The sequence below is a fragment of the Anastrepha obliqua genome, chromosome 1, assembly GCF_027943255.1.
Source record: "Anastrepha obliqua isolate idAnaObli1 chromosome 1, idAnaObli1_1.0, whole genome shotgun sequence".
Taxonomy (NCBI): Eukaryota; Metazoa; Arthropoda; class Insecta; order Diptera; family Tephritidae; genus Anastrepha; species Anastrepha obliqua.
In genome coordinates this window covers 136,145,356-136,157,909 of record NC_072892.1, presented here as the reverse complement: position 1 = coordinate 136,157,909, position 12,554 = coordinate 136,145,356, and positions in this window count along the sequence as shown.

Below are 12,554 nucleotides of genomic sequence, written 5' to 3'. Positions count from 1 at the left end.
CCCCATATAATACCGATTTCAGCTGCCTTAAATGTGGGTTTAGTGCTTTTATAAGGCAGTGATTCTCCTTTCTATTTAAACCGGATCATAAATTCACTTGTCCCAAGTATTTTGTTCTAGAAATTTTGTGGTCTCAAATCATAGTTTTGGTTAAACTTCTTTCTATCTTTCCTAATGAGTTTGCTAGCATACGGAATCTTATTTGCGATCCGGTCATGTTTGCTTTCTTCACACAACGTTCCTCTATTAGTTTGTGATAAAGGTGTGTGTAAAATCTCGTACCAATATTAGCATTATTTCGTAGTTGAGTAATAAGAAGTGAATTTAGCAATTTTAGCAATGTTTGCTCTTGATAGGCTGAAAAGTTGAGTGACATTTTTTCTTTGAGCATTGAGAAAGTAGTACAAAGTAGTGCAAGCTCATAGATGATTAACAACATCTGCTGATGAATCAAGAAAATCAACGATATGGTGCATAAAAGTTGTCGATTGGCAATTAGGGACATCGATGATACTGCAAACATTTCATTTGGATAATGAAACACATTGCTTAAATTTAGCACTTAGCACCCGCTTACAGTGCGCTGGTTTTTCGTTAAGTTATATCATACTTGTGTTATTGGGTTGTGCGAAAAGAAATTGCCGATTTTTTAAAAGAAAGTAAATACATTTTTATTAGAACTTAGAATGAACTTTAATCAATTATATATTTTCCATTTTGTTCGATAACCTTTTGTCATCTTTCCGGCAAATTCATTATTCCGCGCTCATAATACTTCTGGCCTTTATTTCCAAAAAGCTGAACCAAGTGCGATTTTATAGCCTCGTCATTGCCGAAAATTTTACTATTTAAGGAGTTCTGCAAAGACCGAAACAAATGGTAACCTTCCAGTCCCACCAAACTGACAGTATAATTTTCTTTTGGTGTATATCAGCCTTTGAAGTGGTTTGTAGCGCATCATCACGCTTGGACCATGATCGCTTTCGCTTTGACGTTATTGTAAACAATCTGTTTTTCATCACCAGTGATAGTCCGCTTCAAAACCGGATCGACTTCATTGCGTTTAGGATGCATACAACAAGCGTTGATTCGGTTTGTTAAAAGAATTTCTTTCAATTCATGTGGTACCCAAATATCAAGCTTTTTTACCAGTATAAGACTCTTTATTTGCTCATGAACGGTTGATGTTAGTATATTTAACTTCTCTCCAATCTCACGCAAAGTTACATCGTCATCCAATTCGATTAAAGCCTTCATCGAAATCACTTGGCCGACCTGGACGTGGCTCATCTTTAAATGAAAAATCTCCAGAACGGAATTTGATAAACCAATTTCGACACTGTCTTTCTTTTAAGGCTTTATCACCATACAAATCACGCAACACTTTAGAAAGCTTCTCTGCGCTTTTTCCGTTAAGGAAATAATAAAGTAAGATATGACAAAAATTCTCTTTTGTTCGCTCCATATTAAAATTGACGCCAAACGAATATAAACAAATTTACGCACACTTTTTTCTAAAGCAAGCTAAAAGTGACAGCTAATAACTGTTAAACGAAAAAATCAAAATAAATAGTCAGAAGCTGTTCAAAACAATTATCAACGCCGTATCTATGTAAAATCGGCAATTACTTTCTGGATAACCCAATATATTGTAAGAAGTGTAAAAGAAGTAGTAAAAAAAGTGGGGAATAAATCTAGTAAAAAACGGGAAATGAATATCTTCACGACCTGAATAAATAGCCATTTTATGATTATTAGTGCAAACATAAAGAAACACCCTTACGTATAGTCATACGGGAACACAAAAGTTTACTTTAGTTAGGAAAAGTCTATAAGTCTTATTTCTAGTGCTGCCGAAATAAGTTTAGTTCATGGCGCTAATTAAGTAATTTGATAACACCGGCACACAAAAAAAAAAATTGTCTGTACATCGGGTGCCACCTATCTACAGGCATGTTTTTCGACCCGCTGAATACGAATTTCAAGTCAGTTTGGGCCGTCCAGCCTTCAATTTCGAGTAAATTGCAAACAAATCCAAAAAATAGCGAAAGTTCGATGTTTTGGCAAAAAAAAAATTTTGAGATCTAAGGAAAGCATAATTTTTTATGTATTTTGGTCCGTTACATACTAATTTCGATCGTACTTATTTTTATCGGAATAGAGAAGAGGAGTTCCGGAAGTTTTTCACAAAGGACGATGAGAAATCGGTGGTGTACTGTTGCAATGTTAAAAGCTTGGTTGATGAATTAAAATCTAATATCTATAAAGACGATGAGTGGAGACTCTTTATAGATTCATCAACTAGAAGTCTCAAAGCTGTCTTGTTTCACATTGGAAACATATTAGCGCCAATTCCAATAGCCCATTCGACAAAGCTTAAGGAGACCTATGAAAATTTGGAAATTGTATTGGACAAGATAAAGTATTCAGAACACCAATGGCAAATTTGCGGGGATCTCAAAATCGCAACACTTCTTTTAGGCCAACAATCAGGATTCACAAAATATCCTTGCTATCTATGTTTGTGGGATAGCAGAGACAGAAAGAATCACTATGTGAAAAAAGAATGGCCTACGAGAGTGCAATTAAATGTCGGTACTCAAAATGTAATACGAACACCATTAATTCAGCCTTCAAGCTATCTGCTACCGCCACTTCGCATCAAATTAGGTCTCATGAAACAATATGTCAAAGCTTTGGACAGGGACGGTGATTGTTTTCAGTACTTGAGAGAAAAGTTTCCGGCGATAAGTGATGCCAAATTAAAACAGGGAATTTTTAATGGACCCAAATTAGAACTCTATTTCAGGGTGCTAATTTTATAGGTGAAATGAATGATACAGAGAGAGAAGCTTGGGTAAGTTTAAAAAATGTGTGTTATAACTTTTTAGGAAATAATAAAAGTGAAAATTACACGACAATAGTCGAAGAATTAGTGACAAATTACAAAAACTTAGGATGCTTATTGAATCTAAAATTACACTTCCTAGATTCTCACATTGACTACTTTCCTGAGAATCTTGGAGAGTACAGTGAAGAACAGGGAGAACGCTTTCATCAAGACATAAGTGAAATGGAGACTAGGTATCAAGGAAATTTGAATATAAACATGATGGCAGACTATTGCTGGACACTCAAAAGAGATATACCAAAAGATAATAACAAACGAAAGAGAAATCCTATCCGTAGATCATTTGAAAATAAAAGAGTTCGATACCACCGGACAAAAGTTTGAAAGTTAGGAAAATCGTTCTTCTAATTCTTTTTATGAGTCATTTTCATAGATTTTAAAATTTTTTTTGCATTTTCAGATTTTAATTTTGTATTTTTTTAATAAACAATACAATAAAATTTATTTAATTGTGTTTAAAAGATTTTTTACAGCAGCAATTTTCTGCTATTTTATCAATTTTTTGCTATTTTTGCTATTTTATTCGAATTTCGCTAAGTTTTGGGGTTTTTTGCAATTTACTCGTAATTAAAGGCTGGACGGCCCAAACTGACTTGAAATTCGTATTCAGCTGGTCGAAAAACATGCCCATAGATAGGTGGCACCCGGTGTACAGACAACTTCATTGACACCTCATTTGCTGTAATTAATACGTCAAGTCTGGTTTACTCGGACCTTTTACTCTAGCAAGGAACTATTTAACCCGAAAAATTGTCCACGTTAAAACTATCAAGTATTCAAAACAAACTTTAAACAAAAGTCCATACTTTTCTAAAAAAATCGACAAAGTGATGCAGAAATCCTACTTGAAATTTCGTAATGCTTCCTGATTAATATCCCACCAGTCTGCAGAATACACACACAAGTTAGGTGACATGTTCCTCCAGATCCATATATGCATGCATAAATCAGTTGGCTTGTGTTTATACGTGCAATTAGCAAATTAGAAGCTGAAACATGATGAAAAAGCAGAAGCAAGCAAGAAGAAGAAATATTTACATACCCAATACTTAATTAAAACTTTTCTAAAGGAAAATCTAAACAATTTTCGCTGCTTCATAGCAGTAGAAAGATTCTTGGTGTTTTATACCTTGCTAGTTAATGCTTAGTATTCTCTAAATGATGCTTACCATTTTAAAGCGATGCCGAAGCTGAAGGTTTCTTTGCTATTAGAAATACCAAAATTAGTATAAATGTACAAAAATTATGTACATACATAATTTTCTACATACTTTTAATACTCCACACTCTAATATTCCACCGCACGAAGCACGCCAGAAATTGGAGGAGGAACTCGGCCCAAACACCTAACAGAAGCGTATGCGTCAATTAATCAATATTTATTTATGAAATACCAACCCGTCTTCACCAAGACTTGGCGCACAACAAATACTGGACACTAGGCAGTTTCTCAGAACAAAATCGAATGCACATCTCCGAGTGCTCCTTGACTAACATAAGTGGGTCGAATGGCAAAACGGAAAAATTTGTAAGAGTGTATTGTTAGACATGGCTTTCACACCTAGAAGGGCTGCAAAAGCAGGCTCGTTATGACAAATCTATACTCAATATAACCTCGTGCAAAGCCTTTTCAACTAATCTAGCTTTACTAAAGTAAAAAGTCGGCTGACAGTGCCACTCACATGAGTTTCTATTAAAGAGAATCGCAGATAAATTGATCCAAAGAAGGAGTTTTGTAACGTTTTAGTACTTTCCTCCTCCTCTAGGTATAAATTGGGAGCCTTGCAGATAATAGCCAGCTCAGATACTATAGTCTTTTGGTATGAGCACTTCGTTCTATGGGTAGTGTAATTGTAAATAAATCGATCTAAGCGAATGTTATGGCACCTACCGTTTCTTTTTTTTGGCGGTGAGGTTGGGTTAAAAATGCCTTCGCACCATATGGTAACCGTCGCTACTACGTGTGTGGTTATTCTACTAAAAATATCCCACCTCTTCGCTTGGATCTACTTCGCCTGTTATGAGAAACCTATGCACTTCATAGGTTCCATTTCATGCTTCTGTTTTCGGATGATTTTCTCCACGAAAAAATACTTGCGAAAGGACCCATGTCCGACAAAAACTGTGTGAGGTAATACTTAATCTCACCGTGATTTCTTTATACCCACTTTTTAGATCGGCTACTAGTCTCGCTGTTTATCTACCGTACCGTTCAGGGTTCCATCTTGCCTGCCAAAGTGTGAGCGTTTGAATCTTAATATCGGAGAAGCATGGTACTGGAATTCCTGAGATATAACTGTATAAGCTCCTTCGAAAGTTTGTATTTCAAGGTTTTACAGTCTTTTTTTACTTTGTACCTGGCCGTCGGGGCTTTATAGCTTTATTTATATTTATTGCTCTTCTAAATAAATAATTAAAGACATGTTGTGCATACCCTATGATCAGAAAGTACCGGGAATGTTTAATTTAAACGAACCGCGCACGTTGGAACCGTCCATATTTTTTTCTTATGTTGGTAGGACTGTAAGACACACATCTGTCACTTTTTAGCTCCATTGGATCATTAGTGTTTGCCTGACCGGCCGGAAATGTGGGCAAACAATTCTTGGATTTTGCATGATGATAACGCGCCATCGCATCGAGCCCAAATTGAGCTGGATTAGTTGACCAAACACCAAGTAAATACCATATGCAAGCACCATCCCTTCGTCGGACTACCAGGGGTGCATGGAGAACTGGGTTAAGCGTTGGCACATGTGTGTTGCTTCAGACGGGTCTTATTTTGAAAGAGATAAAACAAATTTGCCTGAAAAGAAACTCTGTTTTGTTTTATTTAAACATTCCCGGTACTTTTAGATCATAAGGTACATGTTTGATGGTTCTTACTGTTCTTTAGAAAAGGTAAGCGTAGAGAATATGAAAGCAATATTTTCGGAAATCCATAAATCTTGGCTGAATAGAAATCAATTTTGTCAGAATGACGTTTTTACCCCACCATCATTTCTGCAGTTAAACGTTTTGTTTTTGTTGTGTTTTTGTTGGGGTTTCAATGTTTTGTCAAAAATACGTTACCTATAAATTCCAAATTATTGCACTCCAATTACTTCGCAATAAATCATTTTCACTTCTTAATTGACACTTCCCAAAGAAATCACTTAGTTTTTAATTCCTCACCCTTTCGTCCGGCTTCGAAATATTTAATCCTCTTCTAATAATCAATTATCTTTAGATAACTAAATATTTTATTATCCACAATGTCTGTGCGAACATTTTTAACATTGCATATTTGTTGTACTTTCATCATTTATTCTAAAAACACATTCCCAATAACAACAAGAGTACGCACACAAGCGTGTAATGTGCCAATGAAATGAAAACCAATTTAGTCCGGTCATTGGCTTCCACAGCCATCTCCGTCTGCTAGCATACTCCACTTGACGTCGCCTGCCAGTCTCAAATCGCTTGGAAATGAAATCAATTTCAAAGCGCTTAATATAAACTCACATACATAGATGTGTGTGCACACATATAGACACATTTATTGGCATAATAAAATAGTGTGAGACTTAAAATTTGTGGTCTCCGGATTAACGCACCTGCTGAGTTATTGGGTTGACGCCCGAAACAAATACAACTACAGCCACATGTACTGTGAAAAACAATCGAAAAAGTGAAATTATGAACCGAAAAGATAGTGAAAGAGAAGACAATCGACATTTTCCGAAATTTCTCAAAATTCGTAGTGGTTTTTAGTCGTGTAGTGTTTTTTTGTGTGCGAGTGTATACGAAACGATTTTATGTCACTCATACGCCCTGTATGACTAACGAGCAACCATTGTTGGCATGGCACACACACACGCACACATACAAGTTAAATTTATTTTTGAAAATAAAATAAATTGTTGAAGTTTTATTTTTTAGTTTATTATAATTTAATTTATCTTTATTAAAATAGCACAAGTTTGAATTTGTCTTTACTCTTCAAGGTGACTTTGAAGACTACTTTTAACATTAAAAACTATACTTATTCAATTTATTTTAACAGTTAGATTTATACTTAAAATGAAGAGAGAAAGAGTTCCCCATTTACTATTACAACAATTACAACAATTAAATATATAACTTACATAGCTATAATAATTATTCCAGTTAGATAATGAAGAGAGCGAGAGCGAAAGGGGAAAGTTACTTATAATATATAACTCGCCTCTCCTTAAAGAATTCGAGTCTCGTCGAATCTTTTACAAATATAATATACAATCCGAAAATTTAATAGTTTCTTATAGTGATACAGATTTAAATCACACTTAACTAATAACTTGAAATATATTTAAGTTGTTTAGCGGTTTTTTTTTTCAAGATAAATATTAAACTATATTAGCCATAAATATTCATTTCTTATTCTATAGTTTACATTTTAAAAAAATAAATATAGTGTGATTTAATATAAAAAAAATATTAATGAATAGTTTTCCATGTTTTGCTCTACAAATCCATTTCATTTTTTTTATTATTATTATTTTTTTTATTTATTTTTATTTTATTTTATAGACTTTAATGGGCGTCTAAATTGTGCAGTGTCTACTTTATTAGGGTTGCTGTGGTGGTATCTGTTAAATCTTTTAGCAGTTTTTTGTCTAATTGCAGTAGGATTTTTAATATATAAATTAGATTTTTGTAAATTAAGTGTAATATTTTCTCTTTTAATATTTTCTCTATCAATGGTTTTCTTTTTAATTGCTTCAGATCTTACCTTAACCTCTTTTAAATTTATGTGTAACTTATTTATAAAATCAATTGGTTTTAATTTAGTCGTGCTGTGAATTGTATTATTATAGAAATTAACTGCTTTTAGTACTAATTCTTCAGAGTCATTAATATTTTCAGCGTTTTTTAATATTCTTATATGCTCTAAGAGAGTCGAATGCATTCTTTCTACATCTGAATTTCCTGTGTGCGAATTCGGTGTTGTAAAATGAGTTTCTATATTATTTTCTTGACAGAACAGCTTTATAAGTGCATTATTAAATTCATTATCCATAATAATTTTATCAGGTTTTCCTAAAAATGCGATTCGCTCTTCGATTTTAGTTTTAATTGTTACCATATTTTTGTCATTTAGTTTATGTGCCGTTCCTAATTTCGTAAATTTGTCTATTGTTGTCAAAAAACTAGTCTTTTGTATCTGAAAAATATCTATATGTACTATTTCATTTGGTTTTTCTGGTGTTGGAGTATGTTGAAATATTTTATTTATTGGTTTTCTGTCATATTTGTTTTCATTACATATTCTGCAGTTATTGCAATATCTATTTATAAATTTTAATAATTTAGGATTATAATAATTATCTTTTAATTCTTCGAAATTCTCCTGGATTCCTCTATGGTTACCTTTAATATGAATATCATCAATGATATTCAATAAAGATTCCTCGGATTCAATATCACTAGCAACTTTTGTACAATTTATGAAATTTATTTTATTGTTACTAGAAAATAATTCAATTAATTTGTTCTGTATTATATTATATTTATTATTGTCAAGCTCCGAGTATACCCCAATTTTTCCTCTTTTTATTTCACGTCTAAATAAATCATTCAAATAATGAGTATTATTTAAGTCATTCTCAGACACATATATTATTTTATATTTTTTAAAAAGTATTTCGGTTTCTTTATTTTTATTTTTAACTATTCTTATTTGCGTCCTATATTTATTAACAATTTTATTTATTCTAAAGAAATTAATATTTACATTTTCTTCCGTACTATGATTTACTTCAACTCTGCTCAAAAAATCAGCTACCTTATTCTCCTTTCCCTTAATATATTCAATATCGAGATCAAATTCATCTAATAATATTTTCCATCGGATGATTCTAGAATTGGGCTCTTTAAGTGAATAAAGCCATTTCAAAGGCTGATGATCAGTTTGAACTAGAAACTTTCGACCAAAAAGGTATGGACGGTAATATTTCACTGACCATACAATGGCTAATAATTCTTTTTCCAGCGTTGAGTAGTTTTTTTCATGTCCATTTAAAGTCCTACTGGCGTAACTTACTGGTTTGCCATCCTGGCTCAACACCGCGCCAATAGCAGCATTGCTTGCATCCGTGGTCAATACAAATTTTTTATTAAAGTCTGGATAGCATAATATTGGTGGATTTGTTAAAATTTTCTTCAATTTTTCGAAAGCGTCAATATAAGATTTGTCATTAATATCAATTTTACTATTTTTTTTTAAATATTTTATTATAGGGCTAGCAACAAAGGAATAGTTTCTAATGAATTTCCGGTAATATCCGGTTAAACCTAAAAACGATTTAATTTCTTTTACTGACTTTGGTAGCTCCAAGTTTTGTATTATATTAATTTTCTCGGGGTTGGGCTTTATCCCATTATTTGTTATGATATGACCAAGAAAGTTTGTTTCTTTCGATAAGAATCTACACTTATCTATTTGAACCTTTAAATTGTAGTCATTCAGTTTATTAAATACTTTTTGCAAGCTTTCTAAGTGTTCGGTTAGCGAGGTTGAAAAGACTAGTATATCATCCATATAAATTATACAAATTTTATTTATATAATCAGCCAAAATGTAGTTTAGCATTCGCTGAAATGTAGCGGGCGCGTTTTTGAGACCGAAGGGCATTCGAATGAACTCGAAGTGACCACGGGGCGTTGAAAAAGCCGTTTTCTCAATGTCGCTTTCCTCCATCAAAACCTGATGAAAGCCTTTCGCAAGGTCCAAGGACGAGAAATATTGCGCCTTACCTAACTTGTCAAATAATGACTCTATATTTGGCAGAGGAAATTTGTCATCCACAGTTATTTCATTTAGCTTCCTAAAGTCTATAACTAATCGCCATTTCTGCTGGTTCGAATTATCGGACTTCTTTTTAACAATCCACAAAGGGGAATTATAAGGCGATTTGCTGGGGCGTATTATATTTTCTTTTAACATTTCATTTATTTGCTTTTCTATTTCATTTTCTAAAATCTGTGGATGCCTATAATTCTTGCAGTATACTATTTTATTAGAAGTAGTTATTATTTTATGTTTTACACAGGTAGTTGTAGTTAAATTTTGGTTTTTAATATAAAACGTCTTTTTATTTTTATGTAAAAAATTTTCTAATAACTTATTTTCTTCCTTATTTAAGTTTGTAGGCATTAAATCTTTGAATTTATCCAGCTCAAATTTTTCTATATAATTAATTTCCTCATAAGAAATGTTAAATTTATAGTCAATTAGTTTTATTTCGTTATTATTTACTTTAAGAGTATTATTTTGAAAATCTATTATAGCTCCAAAGGGCTGTAAAATATTTATTCCTATTATGCAATCGAATTTTTTATCAATAAAATTAATTAATTTAACAGACATGGTGCTATTTTTTTCTTTGAATTCATCCGGCACATTTACTATCACTTCATCTATAATAATATTATTACCGACCAGGGTATTTAATAAAATTGGTTTTATTAAACTTTTCTTTATTCCTATATTGGAAAAAAAATTATAATCTCCGAGGGTAGTAGCAGCACCACTATCAATTAGGCATCTTGTTTTTGTATTATTTATAGTTAATATTACTATGGGTAATGATAATTTCGAGGCTGCACAGGAAAATTTTCTGTAACGTGAATTGCATCAATTTCCATTGGTTCTTCATTATTACTTAAATGTCTATTATATGAATTTTGTTGATTTTGTCGTAAATTACTAAAATTTTCTAAGTCATAATTTTGGGTTTGTTGTTGCTGATTATTTCTGTTAAAAGTGTTAAAAGTTTGCGTTTGAAAATTTCTGAAATTTCTGTTACAATTATTAAAACCACCACTATTATTTCTGTTATTACGGCTACTATAATTAGGAAAGGTGCTTGAATTTTGAAATCTTTGAAAACCATTCCTATTTAATGAATTATTTGCATTTTGAAAGTTATTATTTGGAAAGGTATTGTTATTTCGAAAATCATTATTGTTTTGAAAACTTTTATACGCAAAACTATTCGCTTGTTTATTATTTACTAGTTTTATATCTTTTAATAAATTATTTTCTAAATAAAATGTATAAGCTATGTTAATAGATCTAATATTATTTTGTAGCAAAAGAGATTTAATGCTAATAGGTAAGTAGTTTACATAAATATCAAAAATTAATTTTTCATTATTTTCAGGTGTATACAAAATGTCAGGTTCTAAGCTATACTTTGTGTTCATTAAACTTAAAATTTTACTTAATTTATAATGTAATTCCTCAATGTTTCTAGCTTCTTCGTTTAGAGCGTCACTTCTTAAATTAAAAAAACTTCTTTTTACTCCAAATTCCTCCTTAAGCTTAACTATTATACCCTCCCATGTAGGGTTAAATAAGGTTTCAACCGCCTTTAACGCCTTACCTTGCAGTCTGTTGCTTAATACTGTTTTTATTGTCTGTACATGTTCTGCTGGCGTTAGCTGCAACACAGTTGCGACGTCCCTCAGGTAGTTGCTGAGCGTATATTCACTGCTCCCGTTAAATGCAGGCAAGCTCCTCGCTTCACGCAAGCTCTCAGCTAGCGTCAAAGCCATTGTGGGTGTTGTTGTTTGTTCTAAGCAAACGCTGCTCTGCTTCTTTCTCTAATGATAGCTGGCTTGCTTTCTCTTTCGTCTTTCACGCCGTTAGCACTGGAATGCACACCGTACACTTTCTTCTCTTTTTCCGTTAACTTTTAACTTCTAGTAATTTCTTTTCCTTTTTTTTTTTGTTTTTTTACGAAGCCAATCTTTTTTCTTGTTTGTCAAAGATTTTGTCCGCTTTAAATATATATATGTACAGTAGTCATATCAATTTGGGCAGTAAAATTGCTCACAAATTATGCACAAATTTGCCGTTTTGCACTCAACTGCGCTAAGTTCAAATTATTTTCAACGATCATAAATTTGTTAGAACTATTCTTTCGGATTAGTTATTACACGAAATATTTTTTTTTTTTTTTTTTTTTTTTTTTTTTGGTTTAGTTTTTAGTTTTTAAGTTTACAAAAATTTCGCTTTTTGCCACACTTTAGTAATGTCCACTTGAATTATTTGCGGTTCACATCGGTTTGTTGAAAATTTTAACCTTTTCTTTTCCCGATTATCACTGGATATGTTTTAAGTAACATATCCCATCCTCGTCGCCAGTTAAATTTATTTTTGAAAATAAAATAAATTGTTGAAGTTTTATTTTTTAGTTTATTATAATTTAATTTATCTTTATTAAAATAGCACAAGTTTGAATTTGTCTTTACTCTTCAAGGTGACTTTGAAGACTACTTTTAACATTAAAAACTATACTTATTCAATTTATTTTAACAGTTAGATTTATACTTAAAATGAAGAGAGAAAGAGTTCCCCATTTACTATTACAACAATTACAACAATTAAATATATAACTTACATAGCTATAATAATTATTCCAGTTAGATAATGAAGAGAGCGAGAGCGAAAGGGGAAAGTTACTTATAATATATAACTTACATGCGCGCATATGAAGAAGATTTTATGAAAATAGCTTTAAAATCTCAATTTATAAAACATCACTTTGAACATACACAAACACATGCAGCTTCGTGCGTGTGTGTGCGCAAGTTTTCAGGTAGTAATATTCGATAG